The following is an 18,753-nucleotide window of genomic DNA, read 5'->3' as shown; positions in this document are numbered from 1 at the left end:
ATGTTACTAATGTATTATGTTGGGTTTAAATGCAATCACACTGAGACCAGACAGTATAGACCAAAGTCCATATCTTAAAGTTACAGAAAAACATGTTCAGCTTGGATAGAGCGAGAAATGCTGCAAATAATCACGTAATGTTACAGTGATATTCTGCAATTGACCTCATTTCAGTCGGAGGTCACAGTTAATTGATTTTTTAAATTGGGTTAGACCACACAATAGTCATCTTAAAATGAAACACAGTTTCCTGAAAAAACCACAAGGTCCAAGAAATGGTCAGCAGGGGGCACTCTAACCTTTACATTAAATTGTCTTTTAATTGAGGACAGCTACAAGGACAACGGAGCTGCTTTGTATATTTTGTTATTGTCAGATATGTAGGAAATTATGCATTCATGCCTTTTAAAAAAAGGATGGGTTTTGTCCATCCTTTGGGAGATTTGATTGTTGAGACTACTGAAAATTATATGGCTCTATGTGAGGAGAAAAAAGTATGACCAGTATCTCTGCCGATTAAATAAAAAAGGGATAAAACTTAATTTTTCATCCATTTTCCAAGGAAAATCGAAACTTTTATTAATGTTAAGATTAAAAAAAGTTGTTATCACCAATCCTTCTGTAACAAAAGCAGTATTGGCCAAAAATATTGGCTGATGATACCTCTGTCAGGCCCAGCTTTCCAACGGGTTGGTTTTGTGGGCTTCTGCACTACGAATTTACACAGTATCCCTCAGAGATGTTGGACAAAATATAAAATAGCACTACGATGATTTTGTTAGTAAGTGCCTAAAATTGAATTTGTCACCGTTTTAAATGAATCACTTCTTCTTTTGTTTTTCTTTCAATGTAGGCTACCTTCTTACCATACTACTACTAATAATAACACATTTTATTTAAAAGCACCTTTCTTAACACTCAAGGCTACTTTACAGAGGGACAAAACACAATAAAATAAAATAACACAATAAAATAAATAGTACTATTACATACTATCAGGGGCGTGTACAGAACTTTTTGACTGGGGTGGCCCAACTCAGGCTCTCACACAGGCAGGGGTGGCCAGTGCATTTACAAATAAATAACGTTAACCCTTTCTATCTTAAAAACCTACTTTCATTAAAGTATTAAACAGTTTTCATATTCCTTTTGACTTAAAAACAAAAAAAACATGACAAAGTGGCATAAATCTTCTAGGTTTAAGTCTTTAAGGACTTACAAAAGGTGTTTTTTCAAAGTCACTTTTGAGGGCACTAATAAAGAAATCTACTTTCACCCTTTTAACTCATCCCAAATTATAGATTTTAACTGAAACCCCACCTCTGACAAGGCAAACAGCCAATCATAGTTTAGGTTTTTGGGGTGGCCAATTGAAATTTCAAGGGGTGCCGGTGCACCCTTGGCCACCCCTCTGGACACGCCACTGCATACTATGCTATACTATACTATACTATACTATAGTATACTATACTATACTATACTATACTATACTCCATATATTACTATGCTATACTATAGTATACTATACTATAGTAAACTATACTATACTATACTATACTATATTATACAATACTATACTATACTATACTCCATATATTACTATGCTATACTATACTCCATATATATCTATACTATACTATACTATACTATACTATACTATAATCCATATATATCTATACTGTACTATACTATACTATACTCCATATATATCTATACTATACTATACTATACTATACTATACTATACTCCATATATATATATACTATACTGTACTATACTATACTCCATATATATCTATACTATACTGTACTATACTATACTCCATATATATCTATACTATACTATACTATACTATACTCCATATATATCTATACTATACTGTACTCCATATATATCTAGACTATACTATACGACACTATACTATACTCCATATACAACTATACTATACTATACTGTACTCCATATATAACTATACTATACTATACTACACTATACTATACTCCATATATATCTATACTATACTACACTATACTATAACTATACTATACTCCATATATATCTATACTACACTATACTATACTATACTCCATATATATCTATACTATACTACACTATACTATAACTATACTATACTCCATATATTACTATACTACACTATACTATACTCCATATATATCTATACTACACTATAACTATACTATACTCCATATATTACTATACTGTACTATAACTGTACTATAATATACTATACTATACTATACTCCATATACAACTACACTATACTATAACTATACTATACTATACTCCATATATAACTATACTATACTATACTATACTATACTATACTATACTATACTATACTATACTATACTATACTATCAAATACTATCAAATACTATCAAATACTATCAAATACTGTTATGTGTCTTGGAGGACCCCACAGTTATAGAAGTGGGCGCTCGCCCTGGGCAAGTGAACGCATCACCGCGCTGAGTTTGGACCAATCAGAAGCGAGAAGGCATTTTAAGTTTGAAGCTGTTGGATCAGCCAGCAGCAGCACTCAGCGCCCTGCCGCCGCCTCCCCACTCTGCTGCATGGGCAGGAGAGAGCCGTGTCTCACTGTAGCTTCAGTTTCAGTGATAAATAAGGAAAGACAACCAGACACACTCCTGAGGAAGAGAAGAGTATGCTTACGTGCATTGCTTTCTGACATCGGCGTCGAGGAAACGCTCTGAACGTTAGTCTGTGACGTGCTGCTGCGGTTAAACGTTAGCAGGAACTCTTCAAAACATCACGTATGCTGACTTTTAATGTTCAAACCACCAAGTTCTGTGGTTGTAGTTTGTTTAAACAGCTGCCTGACACGCACTTCCGTGGATGTTACGTTGAGACGCCAGTTTAAGACCTCCTTGAAGAATTGCAGGTACGTTATCACACCATGTATTCACACTATATGTTGCAACTCTGTAATGCGTTCGTTGTTGTAGTGCAACGGAACATAATGTTACCCAGGTTAATTGAGTGCATTCTCAAACTTGTATGTTCGAGGTTGTTCAGGAGTGTATATTGCGAAGTGAGGTGTCGAAACGATGTCATACAGACACACACTCATCAGCTGTCATTGTGTTAGTCAGTGTAGCTTCCTTCCTCTATATATTAACCTAATTCTCACGGTTACAGAACGCACTGTAGGAAGTGAAGCAGCCCTCCTGCTGTTTGTTCCTGCAGCTGACAACCTGACTGCATATTTTGACAGTTATATGACATCTATCTATCTATCTATCTATCTATCTATCTATCTATCTATCTATCTAGTGACAGAGCCCCTAAGCCAGCTGGTTTTATCCTTTCACCCACTGTCCTACTTCTTACTTGTTATTATAAAGTCAAGCTTGTCTGCCCTCTCTTCACAAGTCTAAAGACTGAGCCTGTGGACAGCTTGCCAACCCCCTTTTGCAAGCAGTGACACAGAGGACAGAGCATTTGGGTTGCTTTCTGCAAAACCCACCTGTGAAAACACAGTAAGTAGAAAGTAAGGGAAGGCTGAAATGTGGGGAAGCCCCAAGCAGATATGCATTCATACATTTGACTTAGTTTTCTTGACACAAGTCACTGAAAGAGCTGTTTATCTTGTTGTCTTGGACTTGTAGTTTTTCGTAATTCACTTACACCTCTGTAACCTGTGATGATCATTACTCATCTGATCTCCCTGGAGTTGCAACATCACAAAGCAAACAGAAGTAGGCTTAATTTGCCTCATTAGTGTGGGCACTATAGCAGCATGGCACGATGCCAAGAAATCATCCTGTTATCACATGAAAACAAATAAGCCTTGTTATCTTGAGATTGAGATATATTTATCTCTTAATAACCGCGAAACCAGCTGTGTTGAGTGTTATCCTGTCCTAACAAGAAAAATAAGTTGCAAAAACAACAGAAATTGATTTGTTTTGACAGGAAAAGCCAGTGTTATCTCGAGATTATGACAACTAGAAGTTGCTTGTTATGATGTGAAATGGAATAAATAAATGGATCGATGTTCACTTAGGGCTTCTTTAGAAATGGGAAACCTTAATTTTCCAACTAAATAAAAGGTTACACTAAACCACTGAAGACTGGGTTACGTAAGCACTTAGAATCAAAGTCTTGTTTATCTGTGTCAAACCGCCACAGCTATGCAAATACTTGCAAACTACAAGGGTTATGTGTACATTGGAGATGGTTGAAGCTTGTTTGATTTCCTTTGAAATATGGTGAGTGTACTCATTGTGAGGTGTTCCCTCTGTTTACTCCATGGGCTTTTCTTTCAGCAGACATGCTCCTATGATTTCAACTATACTCTTGGCTCTTAGTGCATGTTGAATTCAGGGTTTTGTGTCAAAATAATGTCATTTTCAGAGAAAAAGTGAGAAAATCTTGAGTTTATTACACTATCTCAAAAGGTAAGTGAGTTAAAGTGAAGAAATAGTGTAGCTGATAGGTTTCTCCAACTTCCCCTCTCTTTCAAGTTTCCTTCCAGCTGCTTCTTCTTTTAAAAGTCAGATTGTAAATATAATAAAACTCATTGAAGCTTCATATCCAAGGGCTATAGTATTTGAAGCTTCCAAGACTGTAATTTTCCCACTGACTGCACGGCCTGTGTCACAACAGGTTTTTCACAGACCTTCCTGAGCCAGCTGGTGTTGTGCAACTCAGAGAAAAAACTGATAGACTCCTTGATAAGACATTCTGTGGAGCACTAAGCAGGACAGCACATGTTTGTGTTGCTGTGTAACTCATTAATAACAGAGCCTGCTGCTTTGTGTCACTCTTGTTTAATAGCAGAACGTTAAAGGATGAAGCACAGTCCCCCGTTGATCCATATCCAGCGTTGTGCAGAGCAGCCAGCTGCAGCAGAGCGTGTCCGAGCAGGGAGTGGCTCTTCCCCTCTTTTCCACCCACATCATTCTGCTGCTCTTTACCTGCCCCTTCTTTGGACCATGTAAAGACTGCAAACAAAGAGACAGACGCTTCATTGTTGTTGGACAGAAGTGAGCTGTAAGTGTTATCGTTCACCTGAACGCCTTGTGTTGTCATGTTGCCCCTGAAGGGATTGTGTTACTCAACGCAGGCTAGGAGAGGGGTGTGCAGTAAATGAGGGTGTCTTGCTGTAGAGACATGTTTTGTTCAACACTTTAACATCAACTTGCCTGTTTTTTACCCTCAGAGCAAGTTGTTGTGAGTGATGAATAAAAAACTTCCCAATGGCATGTTCTCTAGAACAGGGGCTCCCAAACTTTTCAGCCCACGACCCCAAAAATATAGGTGCCACAGACTCACCACTCCCACTATCCCTCAAAGTGATTTAATGTGGCTTCATTTAGCTGGTCAGCAGAAAATTAGCCCACCTATAGGTGCATTTCGACCAAGAGTTCCGGGGTCTTGCAGCCCCCAGAACTACTTTACCCTGAACTAAAAGGCTCTGTGCCCCCCATTGGTGTATGCGTTTCCACCATGGGGCCGAAGACCTGGGTAGATTGTGCAAATCAGGCCAGTGACGTATGGAGGAAATAAAAAGTCAGGCACTACACCACCAGACCAGTAGAGGGCAGTAAAACAAAGGCGAATGCTATTCATCACAGATGACACCACAGAAGCAGACGGACAGGCAGGTATCACAACAGTTATCCTGTTAGCATGGAAGAGACTCAGCTGGTGCTGTTTTAGATTGTGCTATATTTCATCACAGATGGATTCACTGAATCAACACGTGAGAGGGCATAAGCGCGAGTAGCAAAGACGTTTCAACACAGCTTTAAAATCCTTTTTAACTCAACAAGCTGTGGCAGAGATCGCCTGTGTTTTGCTTTAAACCGCGACCCTGTTTACTGCCGACTTTCAGCCGGATGCATCCCTCATAAACGTTTTAGACGATGATTAAATATCTGATGAGGATATTGAATCTTAAAACTCCCTCTGTGTTTCAACAGCTGTGTAAACTCCACAAACACCGTTACAATCAGCTGAAGGTCTCCAGTTTAGAGGGTCACTTTTAAAACCGTAACACCGGGAGAAACGCATTCGCGGTGGGTTTAGAGAAGACTACTGTGAAGCTGCTAAATCAAGTTAAGAAAAATAAACACATACAAAACAGACAAAACAAGTTAAAGAAAGAGAAATCAAATGAATCACAGATGTGTGTGATGTTATTGTGGACGGCGGGCAGAATTAAAAACACTGCGGTTAATCTACCAATCAGACACGGTCAGCATGGCAGGCCCTGACCCCCAAAAGCCCCGGGCCCTGTGAAAAGTACTACCCCCCTAGCAGGGGCTTTTTAGGGGGGAGATTATCTACCCCTGAATTACTTTTTCACCCTGGGTCCGTCGGTTGAAACGCATGTAGTTCCGGGGTAAAGTTCCTCCTGTCGAAAAACGCCTTATATCAGCATGTCGCTGTGTTCCCTGTGCCGTTATGAATGAACCAACTGCTGCAGATGCTTTTGATAATAAACTAATCACTAATGGCTACATTCCACCGGATCCGTGTCAGGTCCGTCTCTGATCTGTCACGGCACTGAATCTGATAGGTTTCTATTCTAGTCAATATGTTAACTCTGTTGTGTTCCGAACTGCCGGATCAGAGACGCAGGTTGGAATGCAACAGATCAGATACGCGAGTCTTCTATTTTTGCTGGATGCCGGAGCACGACGCATCAATCTGTGTTATCGCCACTTATTTCACTTAACTACAACAACAAACCGTCATAATGAGCGGAGGCAGGCCTGGAGTCAACAGGTCAGAGGTTTTCAGAGGACGATAAAGACAACATGGATGAGGAGAGGAGGAGGAGAATCGTTAATTCAGTAATTACAGCTGGAAAACCTAGGTCACATGACTACTGCTGTCCGGTGGTCGTGCTTCGTGCTGCATTCCGAAAACGCAACCCTTGCGTGTTGACAGACGAGAGAGCACGGAGCTTGACCGCAGAGGATTGGAGATGGACCGGACACGGATCTGGTGGAAGTCCAGCGTAACCCTAAATTTAGGAGTTATCTGGCAAAAATTAAGGCTGAAAGCTCATTACATAGGTTTTATTTTAAGTTTAGCCACTGTTTTTGTCATTATTTTTTACTATTATAGGTAAAATGTACTATTTTTAGATAATTAAAAAAAAAAAAACATTCTGAAAGACATTTCACAACCCCCCCATTTGTGTCTCGCGACCTCGCCAGGGGGTCCCAACCCACATTGCTCTAGAATGCTACTTTACAGAGCGCTTTCAGATTAACAAGAACTAGCTTAAATAGAAGAGTAATCTTTTCCTAAAACAGGCTTCTGTTTCTCTAACTTTTCTTCTTCAAAACTGCATTGTTTTAAAAACATTTTTGCATCCTCCCATTCCAAAGCTTCAGATCAATTAACATCCCATAACTGGACGAGTGTTTTATCTTCTGCTGTTGTCCTGCCCGGCCCTCTGTCATGAAGGTGTAGATCTAAAGCTTTGGTTAGCTCTGCTGAGTGAATTGACCCCCCACTAAGTGTAGCCTCACTGAAAAGTAATTGAAGGGATGTTAAATAAAACGTTCTTGTTAAATTAGTATAGTAATTTAGTTTTAAATGGGTAATTAAGGATTTAACAAGGATCTAAAAGGCAAAGCATCCAAATAAGGGCACTTGTGGAGTTAAACTGATTTAGTGTAAAGGCAAAAAGTCCAATTCAGGTCACAGATTTGATTCTTAGATGGTTTGATTGCTTTGGAATGCACTCTTGCACAAATTATTTTAATCAAATGTATAACATATTTTTGCTCATGCAAAGCGTGAGTAAAGAGTGTTTTATCTCATAATCCCACCCTGTGCCTTATGTAAAAGCCCTGCTCAAGCAATGACAGAAATTTTTAGTGAGGGATGTTTAAATTTTAACTTTGAATTTCGGTCTTTTTACTTAAAGGGACACACCTGCACCACCAGGTAAGTTGGAATCTTCTGCTCTCCAGTTTAGCAGTTTTAGCACAGATGTTTCTCCACTTTTTCTACTGGTGCATTGAATCACCTTTTCCTCTGTAAACTCCGGCTCATGAAGGTGTCTACGTGTGTCCGCAGTAAATAGCATGTCATCGGCTCTGTCAGAATCACTCATTATGAAGTTAATGTGTATCTTTTGAAGCCCGCAAACCTGAACAGCTGATCAGTGCGCTTCAGGCGGAAGAGCACGACTGTGTTGTGTCTCCAAATAGTGCAAAAAATAACAGACTTGTTTTTTTTGCTTTTTTTTCCAAAAACATGTTTTATTGGTTTTCAAATTTGTGAAGGGTATTTACAAAATGTATCAACATTCGCAGAAAACACATAACACCCCCCCCCCCCCCCCCATTGGCAGAATATTTCACACATAAAACACATACAGAAAATGTAAAAGCAAATAAATAAATAGGAGTAACGCATAAATTGCATGTTTTCAGAAAGTTCTAGACAAAACCTTAAAATAAATAAAACGACATTGAAAATAGTAATAATAATAAAATAACAACAATAGTACATAAAAACTAAAATGTAGCAAAAAAAATTCCTCACATCATAACTATAGAACACGTCATTCTTGTCATCCCATCACTGTTCCAGTACTTGCTCAATGTCAACACTTTTTATAAATTAAAAAAATGTCTCCGAGATATCAATAAACTCAGAAGCCTTCTTCCTTACAACATAAGTAAGTTTTTCTTAAAGGTGACATATCATGCAAAATTGACTTTTTAATTGTTCTCTACCTGAAATATGTGTACCTGGCATGTCTACAAACCCCCCGAGAATGAAAAAAATCCATTCTGCCCCTGTTTTGATTTCTCCACCTTTCTGTAAATGTGTATAAAATAATACTGAATCCCTCCCCCGTTTTTCATTACCTGCACAAATGTGTGCTAACAAGGAGCTTAGGAGGGAGGCATGCTAGTTGTAGGCTGTCTTAATAAACACAAAGGTCGGTTTTACTCCCCACGTCTGCAGATTTGAAGATCTAGTGGATGATTTTTATTTATCATGGATAAGTGCTAGCGCTAATTGGCATAGCCACATAGCTACATGTTCATAGCTGTAGCTGTAGCTGTAGCTGTAGCTGTGTACCAAGACACACGTCGACATACTGACAAATAAAACAACAAGAAACACTAAATCTGTGACCAATCCTTCAGAAAGGTCCTGCTGCCTTTCTGGCAGAGGTCAGTTTTACTCCCCAGGCCTGCAGATTTGAAGATCTAGTGGATGATTTTTATTTATCATGGATAAGTGCTAGCGCTAGTTAGCATAGCCACATAGCTACATGATCGTAGCTGTGTACCAAGACACACGTCTACATACTGATAAATAAAACAACAAGAAACACTAAATCTGTGACCAATCCTTCAGAAAGGTCCTGCTACAGGCGCCTCTCCGTCAGGATCAGATTCAGAGGGTTGAAGTAACGCGATCTCTGAGCAGCCGTGTATATTCAGCCAACATGTAAACATTAGATCAACGTGCTGGAGAGCCGAGGCACATCCACTTCCTGAGGGGGCGTGGTCAGAGGGAAAACAGAGTGTTCTGATGAGGAATGAAGAAGAGGGTTTTTCAGGCAGACCAAAATCTGATTTCAAAGGGTTTTTTTGAGCATAAACTTTAAAGACATGTTTTGGGGACCTCTTAGACCAATATATATTGATGAAAAAAGCGTGATATGTCCCCTTTAAGAGCTGGACTTGCTGTTAATTCCCTTAACCATCAACCAAGAGAGGAGCAACACACATTAACAGACTTTCTGGTGGCAAAGTGAAGTGCTGAAAAAATCCCCAGTAGAGCGTACACCTAGACCGAGATGAGTACGTGGGTCAGAATGTTTCAAAATTGGCTCAATAACGTGGCAGGAATGACCCCGTCAGCTGAAAACTGTAGCCTAGCTTGTGTGCTGTTTCTCCCTGCAGTTTCTCATCAAAGGAGCCGAGCTGACTGGCATCCGTTGTGGCTAGTACAATTACTAGTGACATAACATTCATACAACCCCACTTAAAAAAATGGAAATATCCCTTTTAAATTCAAGTAACGTGACACAGCCAAACTGCAAAACATGGCTTCAAAAAATCCTCTCTACTCTCTGAGGTTTGATGTCAGCTGCACAGCCAAGAAGTTTTGCTGAACAAATATTTACATAAATCAAAAGTGATGTCATCCATGTGAGTGATAGGAAGGGTGAGAGAAGTGTGCTATGTGTTACCCACATGTTAATAACTGCTCGGACATATTTATAAACCAAGCTAGCACTTAGAACGGCCGGCTTCATCAGCAAGAGCCTAACTGTATTTGGTCAGTAACTGCTCTGTCAAGGCTCACTTTAATGACGTCTTGCACCGGTGTAATATCTGCATGGCACATAAGCATATGGTTATACTTTTCGACTTTTATTTGATTTGCACACACATAATAGTTTCCATGCACAGGGGAAGCATGAGGCCTCTCTCCATTCTGCATTTTGCTTTGTTTTCGCTCATTCCCAGAGCTGAGTTCCATCTGACACCATCATTAACCAAAATAAAGACCAGGAATCAAATATCAGTGTTTTGAATCGAGGATCAAAGGGAGGGAGTTTATGGGTCCTTTCTGTGCATGTCAACCATGGTTTAATAGTCTTTGTACCCATGTGAGTGACATATGTTGCCATGAAACATCCATTAATAAAACATGCACGAACAGATGTATCTTAGTAAAGCACATTCTGGAATGTAGTCAAAGCATTGGGTGTGATATAAATGTTACTTTAAATGTATCCTGAAAGTAATACAGCCCTTGTCGTTACTCTTAGACTTTTATTGCCTGTAAGCTGTACACATAAAGTCTGTTGATGGTATGGTTCCAAACATGTTTACGCTTCAGTGCTATGAATGTAAGCTTCCCTGGAATTGAGGAACAAGTTGTATTTTAAGGCTCAACTGAATTTATATCATTAGCTGTATTGTCGAATGGATGGCACAGCACCTCCCCAATGGTGAAGCCAAAGAAATCGGCGCTCCCCTGGTGATTGGCCGCAGTATAGGTCATAAAGCCCGCCTCCTACCTTGAAGCAGATGTAACATGGGCCAAACTGGAAAATTAATTTTTAAACATGTTTTCTGTCATGACAGTTCATATCATGCTGAATTATGTTTGTTGTATTTCATTTTTCTGAGGAGCTAACTTTTCAGTAGCTGCTTGGTTCTAAAGGTTATTTATCATGTAGCATTTGAGGTATTTCATATTGACATTTGTCGGTTATAGAAGGGTTAATGGTACTCATGGCCTCACTACTACTCCCCATGCATGTCTTCCATTTAGTTTCTCCAGTTAAGGGTTAAGTTGGTATTAAATGGTTAATACTACTACTGTTAATTCTCCATCTCTCAGCAATAACCCATCCCCCTCTGCAAGACAGGACAACCCCTCAACCCCTCAACCCCTCCACCCCACACTCAGTAGCATTCCAGCTGGCCAGATGGTGTCTGCTCTGCTCTGCCCTGCTCTGCACAGTGGACACCAGAAAGAGAGAGAGAGAGAGAGAAACCCCACGTTCACGATTCTCTGGATGAGACATTCCTCCCACTGATCCTCCTCCCTCCCTCCCTCTCATGTAGCCCTCTTTCTCTGTTCAGTCCTGTGTGTATCTTACAAGCAACCATTCTGGGGATGAAGTCCATGTTGATAAGTTGTTGACAGGCAGAAAAATCGCATTAAATGGTTGCTAGGGAGAGCAAGCTGTGACTACAGTTAATGAGTGAGAAACTGAGAACAAATAACAGTAGAAATAATTGATTTTTGTCTCCAACATAAATTAGAATATAACTTGACATAATGACTAGACTTTGACAAGAAAACTTAGTAACCTTAGCATTTTTTTAGCTCAATTTCTAACTTAAGAAGTTTGTTATTTTAACAAATTATTTCAAATTTCTGAAGAATGAATTGGTTTTTTTTCTTGCTAGCAATAATTAAATGCATTTATTGTAGGTTTGATTGAAATTATTAACATGAAGTTGCATGGAAAAAGCAGAAAATAAGCTATAGGGCTATCAACGGCTGATTTTGTGATGGTTTGACTGAGTTTCATTAGATAATTGCATTATTTCCCACGTGGTTGAATTCCATTATTTTAACCCTCCCGTTCTGTTTGTTTCTCTGGATCAGCAATAATGGTCCTGGGTCAATTTGATCCGGGGCATATTCAATTATCCAAAAGTGTCAGAACCCCCAAAAAATCCCAATACACATTTTTTTAATCTAATTTTTAACTCCATTACTAACCATTTAAATCAAGATTTAGTCCATTGGTGTTCTTTAATTCTCACAGATCATGGTTCAATGAGGATAATTCACTCGTTTGTCATTAAAATTAATGTTAAAACTTTTTTTTAATGTACATTGGAAAGCCCTAAATATAAATACAATAGTTTTACATGACAGATTTTTTTAAATTTTATTTTACATTTTGAATTTTTTGATCTTGATAAATTAACATGACTCCTCTTCTGTCACATGCTGCCCAGATTTTTATGCTGCATGTAGCTGGTTTGGAAGGCATATATTACCTAAAATAGACTTTAAAAAGGGTCAATTTGACCCGCAACATAACAGGAGGTTTAAAATTCTTAACTGTTTTTAGCGCCATATTTAACAATGTAAAGGATTTTTTACCAGTGTCTTGATTAATGTCAAAAGAAGGCAATGAAATGTAAATTATGATCTTGACTTTCCGACACCAGTGTGATCTGAAACCATGACTGAGAGGTAGGAGGAGACAGCTTTAAAGTGCTTTCCCTGTGAAATACAGTTAGTTTAATTTTGTTAAAGTATATTACTGTTACACATTGAGAAATATGCAGAAGTGCATGCATAAAATGTGTAGCACATTTCAATAAAGTTTATAGCTTACATGAGGTTAACAAAATAAAAAAATGATGAGTCAGTCTTCATTGTAGCTTTGTCCAAAAAATCAACCAGAAAACTTGAAGTCATGCTCATTTCGCAGTGGTTCACTTTGAATTAGTTTCACCTAGGGCTTGACCCATTATTGGCCTTGGCTGATAATTGGCGTCAGCATTGGGCTGATTATCTGTGTCGGTGTTTTATTTTACTGATTGAAGAACTGAAAATGTGTGCTACTTCGGCCCCACTGTTGGTACGTCTGTCCCTCTTGGAATTCTTTCAATCTCCGTCCCACCTCATATTCTGCACACAAGAATAACTCAGTCCCTCCAGGAAGTTGCGATTTTGCGATCGCAACTATCAACGCAAATTCAACCAATTACATCAATCTCCGCCCCTACACGTCATTGGTTTCGTCATCAATTTGACTTCCTTGGAACATAAACGCAAGTCCTCACTTGATCGGCACTTTTCAACAGCAAAACACGCACGGAGAACGGGTGAAAAGAGGGGACAGCAGGCAGGACAAGTGACCATGACAACGTTGTTATTTATAGATTGAGGGGTACAGTGTTCGCTTGGTCTCTACCTGCAGCAGGTGTGCTTTATGAACCAGCTCTCCTCACCTCCATGCATCTGTCTCATCTTCATTGATGATTTTTAACCCCGGTGTGCGTTAGTGACAAAGACACAACCGGGGGACCTCTGTTTACTATTTGATGTTTGACGTTGTTGCCGTGGTTACCGTAAAAAGCTCTGCATCTACAGCTTGATTTAATACAGTTTGGTGAAACATCAGAAACATTCAGTAAGTTTTGATCAACTCCTTGTCATCAAAGATGCAGATTAATTTCAGAGTGCCGTGAACTGACTGTGCATCAGTCGCTGCGAGGTGCATTCAGGGACCGTCGTAAATGTGCAATACAGACCTTTCATGGCATTTTTCTGTGAATCAAGAGAATCAAAATACAGTCACAGTGGCCACATCAAGAATGTTTTCTAAAAACAACTGTAATTTGGCATATTTACTTGCCCCTGAGATGTTATTGGGGGAAAAAAGCAACAAAAAAAACCTCGCAACTTTCACCGCAATTTTTTCAAAAAGCTGTCGCAAATTCAGGCTTTTTGGGCCGCAACAATCACAAAAAAATCCCGCGAAATCCTGGAGGGACTGAACTGATTGAAGGTGATATGATGTTGAAAGTTTCCGTTTTGAATACATAGTTACTAAAGACATTGACACAAAGTCTTTTGTTGGACTCCAAATACTACATTTTAACAAAGTTTTTAATTTAATTGAAATGTATCAGTTCCAAATATCAGTTATCAGTCTCATGAAATAATAATCACTATCGGATCTGAAAAAAACAATATTAGTTGACCCCCTAGTTCCATCCATAGGTCTGTGGCATTTGGACACTGTGATGAGGTAACTGGCTGACATCAGTCTGGCTTGCTACACCTGTATGTTTAGCTGGTCGGTGGTTGCTCAAACCATACACTGTATAAAAAAAATGGACGTAGTATCCATGACGTCGCCATCTGAGCGCTGTTTCAAAGCCAATAGTCAGCAGGTGCCATATTGGAAATGCTGAAAGCAACCAAACTTCGTCCAAGCTAGTGTGAGGTAAAGAGGCGGGCCTTTAGCCTTTTCATTAACAGCTACAGGGTGCCTGCCAGTCAATACAGTCAGTCGTATCCCTATTTGGGCAAAAGTCGCGAGTTTAATGTCTGAGTTATTAAAAAATCAATGCCCGTACAGTGTGTGCCAATAGAGAAAGTAGCTACTCAGACCTAAACCATTTTTTGAACCAGGCAGCCTCAAGTGGACGCTTGATGAAGTGTAGTTTTTAGAACATCGCATTATCTTCATATTTTAAGACCGGAGGTTGCTGCTTGTCTCAAACTCGTATTACTTTGGTAATATTTTGATGCTGATTCACACAAAGTGCATGTATACTTTATTGGACGTATCAATTGAACTTTGTGGGAGTGAAAAGTGCCATTCAAAAGCGCAGTGGTGTCATTGTTTAATGGTGTTGTTCAGTTGTAAATACAGTGTGCTGAAAGGGACAATATAGCATGCGATTATAAAAGAATGGTGCTTTGTTTTCATCATGATTAATAAATGAATGCTGACAGCCCTACTAGAAATACTTTGGAATGAAAATGGTTGATTTGAAAAGAAGAACACTGCTAACATGAATGTACCAATGGGCAGGTTACTAATTTTTCGCTCTTTTCATACAAAGTTGGCAAATTAACAGACATGAAGCACTCCTGGAGTGGAGCTCTCTTCCCATTTGCCAGGGTGCTGCAAAGAGTCGGAGGTGGTGTGAAGGTTGGAGCTTTAACTGTAGCTACTACAGTACATCTGTCCAATAAAAAGCGGAGTGGGTGTTTGTGTCTGGCCTACATTAACATCACTGAAAGGAGTCTGGTATGGCACATTGTGCGTGTTTGTGTGCACATGATCCCCCAGCTTGATAAAGCCCATAAACCCCACCCTTCCTGCTTTGATCTGCAGCTTCCACGATTGAAGCCTGTTTGGAAGAGTCGGTGTGTTGCATCGTGATTCAGTGTGTGCCCGTGAATTTCATTGTTTGCTTTCCCAAACGTCACATTTAGGGGCTTCTTTTAAAAACAGAAAACAGGAAGACTTGGACAAAGAGTCGGTCTGTATAAAAAAAAAAGATATAGGATAAGACACAGATGCTCCTCTGTGTCAAAGCTCCAAAGGTTTGAATGGGACAAGCTGTTCCCCCCCTTTAAAACAGATTTCTGTGAGGCTAAGCAGCACATTTTCTCTGCCTGGTAACAATAGTTGCCCCGCCTGGAGCAGGCCCGTACAGTTTTTACAGTGTCAGTTACTCGGGCAGAGCAGAGTGCAGGCATGAGCACCCAGGGGGCTGTTATGTCAACTGGCTCTCGGGTGACTGGCTGCAGTCAGCGGGACTTCTGGTAAAAGGGATTTGAGGGGGTTTGTGTCTATGTGAGAAAGAGCAGGGAGAGAGGGGAGGATGGATTAGGCACTGTTTTTTTGCCCCATCCTCCTCCTCCTCCTTTTCTGTAGATTGTTGTCCCCCCCCTTACCACCAGACTGGGGCCCCTTGGCACCCTGGAGACACATGCCCCACAAAGCCATCACATCCACCCCCACAAAAAGCCCATTCTGTCCTCAGCTCTTCCCATCTTTTTCCTCTTCTGGCCTGCTCTCTTGACCTGTGCAACTCTCCTCATTCATTCTCCCGTTGTACCCGCCCCTCTTTTGATCCAGCACACCCCTCTTCTTCCTCAAGTCCTTCCTCTGCTTTCTCTCTCTCTCTCTCCCTTCCTGCCATCTCTTTCTCTCCATTTTCCCCCCTATTTTTCCTTGCAGCTCACAGCCAGGAAAGAGTTGAGTCATGTGATGTTTTTTTTTTTGGCCGGGCTAAACAAACACACCCCTCACATCAGACTCAGTCTTTGAACCTCTGTATTAGTGGAGGCCTGTTTCAACAGGACAAAGTGTTGTGCGCCTCTACAATTACAATTAAAACTTGTGCCAGTGGTTGGATGGAGGCAGGGTACTTAAACCGCCTTAAATGCTGAGAGATTGCTTTTTAATGAGAAACAGATTTGGCACTCAGTATGTGGTTGATTGTTGTATTAACGTGGCTTAAAATAAAAAGTGACACTCCCTACGTCTGCCCCCTTCCCCGGCGGTTTTCTGATGCGTGTGTTTGGATCAGTTAGCAGCCGCATGTACAGCATGTGGAAGACAGAGTTATTGGATTAGGGACTGGTGACCTGTACTTGGGCCTATCTGCTTTCAAGGAATGGTCACATGACCTGGTTGCTGTAATGCAGACACTTGCACACAAAACATGCAACCCTTGCTATTCCTGCTAGTGTTTTGAAACTATTCAACAGCTGTTTTGATGTCACTTTCCTGTATCTGAAACAGAATGAAGGTAAGATTATATTCTTGTTCAGTCTTAAATGATTGCGGATTTGCAGACTTGGGATAGTTTATACAAATCAAAAGTAGACGGACAATACTTGAGGAAGTCAGTCAGGTTTCCTTTGCTGTGAAATTGTCAATTGCTTTTTCTCTGAAGTTACTTCCGTCTTTTGTTTTGCACCTTAATAGTTCCTGATACTGGCCTGAAACTCCCCCTGCGCTGTTCTCAAAAATGGATTGGCGGTACATCCTTTGCCTGTTGTCTTGCCAAACCATGCCAAGTACCTGTGTTTTCCTCAGTGGAGCTAAGTTTCCACTCTCCACCCTCTTCCCCTTGGAAGAATGTGTGTCAGGAGTTGGGCCCATCTTTAGCTGCCTTTTCTTTTTTTTGTAGGGCTAAAGATGGCCAATGTATTTTTACTTAAAGTCTCTGATGCTTGTGGTTGTGTTTTATGTGGATTCCTGAAAATTCCTGGAAGTGAAGTGCTGTCAAGATACAAAGTGTCACCCTTTGTGTGCCGTCTATTTCTGCTCTGTAGAGGTAAATACCAACAGTTTCACTTGTTAACCTCCAATGCATTAAGTCGGAGTTAAGGACAGAAAATCAGAAGTGCAGTTGAACCAGATCCATTTCAAAAGCAACATTTGTATCAGCCTTTGGTTTCTTGGTTTCTTGCTATATGTTCTATTAGAGCTGTGAGGCATGTCTTTAAATAGACAGGAGAGCTGTGGACTCTGTGGTCAAACTAAAAGTCAGAATGTCTGCCATATAACCCGGAATGATTTCTCAACTGAACTTGAATCCACGTTACTAAACCTGTTCCACCAAAAGGACCATGGTAGATTTTCACTTTGCCACTTCAAGAAAAACTCATGAATTCTGACACAGATATGATCCCTTGCTTTTCCCATGCAAATCTACTATTTATGAGTAGGGTGTAGCCTGCATTCCTGCTCTGTCCTCCTGTGTGGACGTGATAATTCTCTGAATACACAGCAGTGGGCTACAGGTCAGCTTTAACCTCTGAGGCACTTGTCTGTCTTCAGGTATTCTTTTCCCACAAAGAACCTGCTTCCCATTACTTCACTGTAGCATTAGTGGTCTGTGAGTACAGTAATGATGGAATACCGGTGATTCATTTGACCGTGTCCTTGGAGTACCTTGTTTGACCTGCCTTTTATTTTTTTTTTATTTCATGCTAAAGCAGAACACCAGCCAGCAAAATCAGATTAACAAATAACAGTGGCACATCATTCATCATTCATTCTAACAAGTATCTCCCTATTAGGAGATTTGTCAGTGAACTCAAAATTTGTATACACCAACATTTGCAAGATACGTCAGTTACATTTGTTTATGTTTTGCAGGAACTAACAAAGTCAAAAAGATCGGGGCGCTGGTGGCCTAGTGGTCTAAGCGCCCCACGTACAGAGGCTACAGTCCTCGTCGCAGTTCCCGGCCGGTCGACCATTTCCTGCATGTCTTGCCCAGCTCTCTACTCCCCACATTTCCTGTCTCTCTTCAGCTGTCCTATAAAATAAAGGCAAAAAGGCCAAAAAATATAACAAAAGTATCATTGGATCAGGTTCTAGTATGTGTGCGACTATCAGTACAACATACATATGAATAAGAACACTAAAGGCTGTTTTATACTTCTGCGTCTCCCCTACGCAGCAGGGGCTGACGCGGACATGAGCACCACATACTTGTGCGTCGGTGTGTCCGTGTCGCGCAGCAATTCTCCTCCGAAACGCCTGAGGGCAGTGTGGTCTCTCTGATAGCCGGTCGCCTGCTTCCGGCCCCGCTACGATCTCTGTTTACTTTTCCACAGAGATTCAGAGCGTGATATGTTAATCTACAGCTGATACATGTTGTTGTTTATCATACAGACATGATTACATGAAGA

At 40.2% G+C, this 18,753-nt stretch overlaps 1 protein-coding gene across 1 annotated transcript in view; it reads left to right on the top strand.

Annotated features, from left to right (window-relative positions):
• The first annotated feature begins 2,543 nt into the window (after positions 1-2,543).
• svild (supervillin d) overlaps positions 2,544-18,753 on the top strand; it is a 70,978-nt gene continuing 54,768 nt past the window's right edge. The window contains 1 exon segment of the mRNA XM_034708356.1: positions 2,544-2,923. The gene's annotated coding sequence lies outside the window, so the exon portion shown is untranslated.

This window comes from Notolabrus celidotus, chromosome 18 (genome assembly GCF_009762535.1).
Source record: "Notolabrus celidotus isolate fNotCel1 chromosome 18, fNotCel1.pri, whole genome shotgun sequence".
Lineage (NCBI taxonomy): Eukaryota > Metazoa > Chordata > Actinopteri > Labriformes > Labridae > Notolabrus > Notolabrus celidotus.
This window is presented reverse-complemented; position numbering and strand designations above follow the sequence as displayed.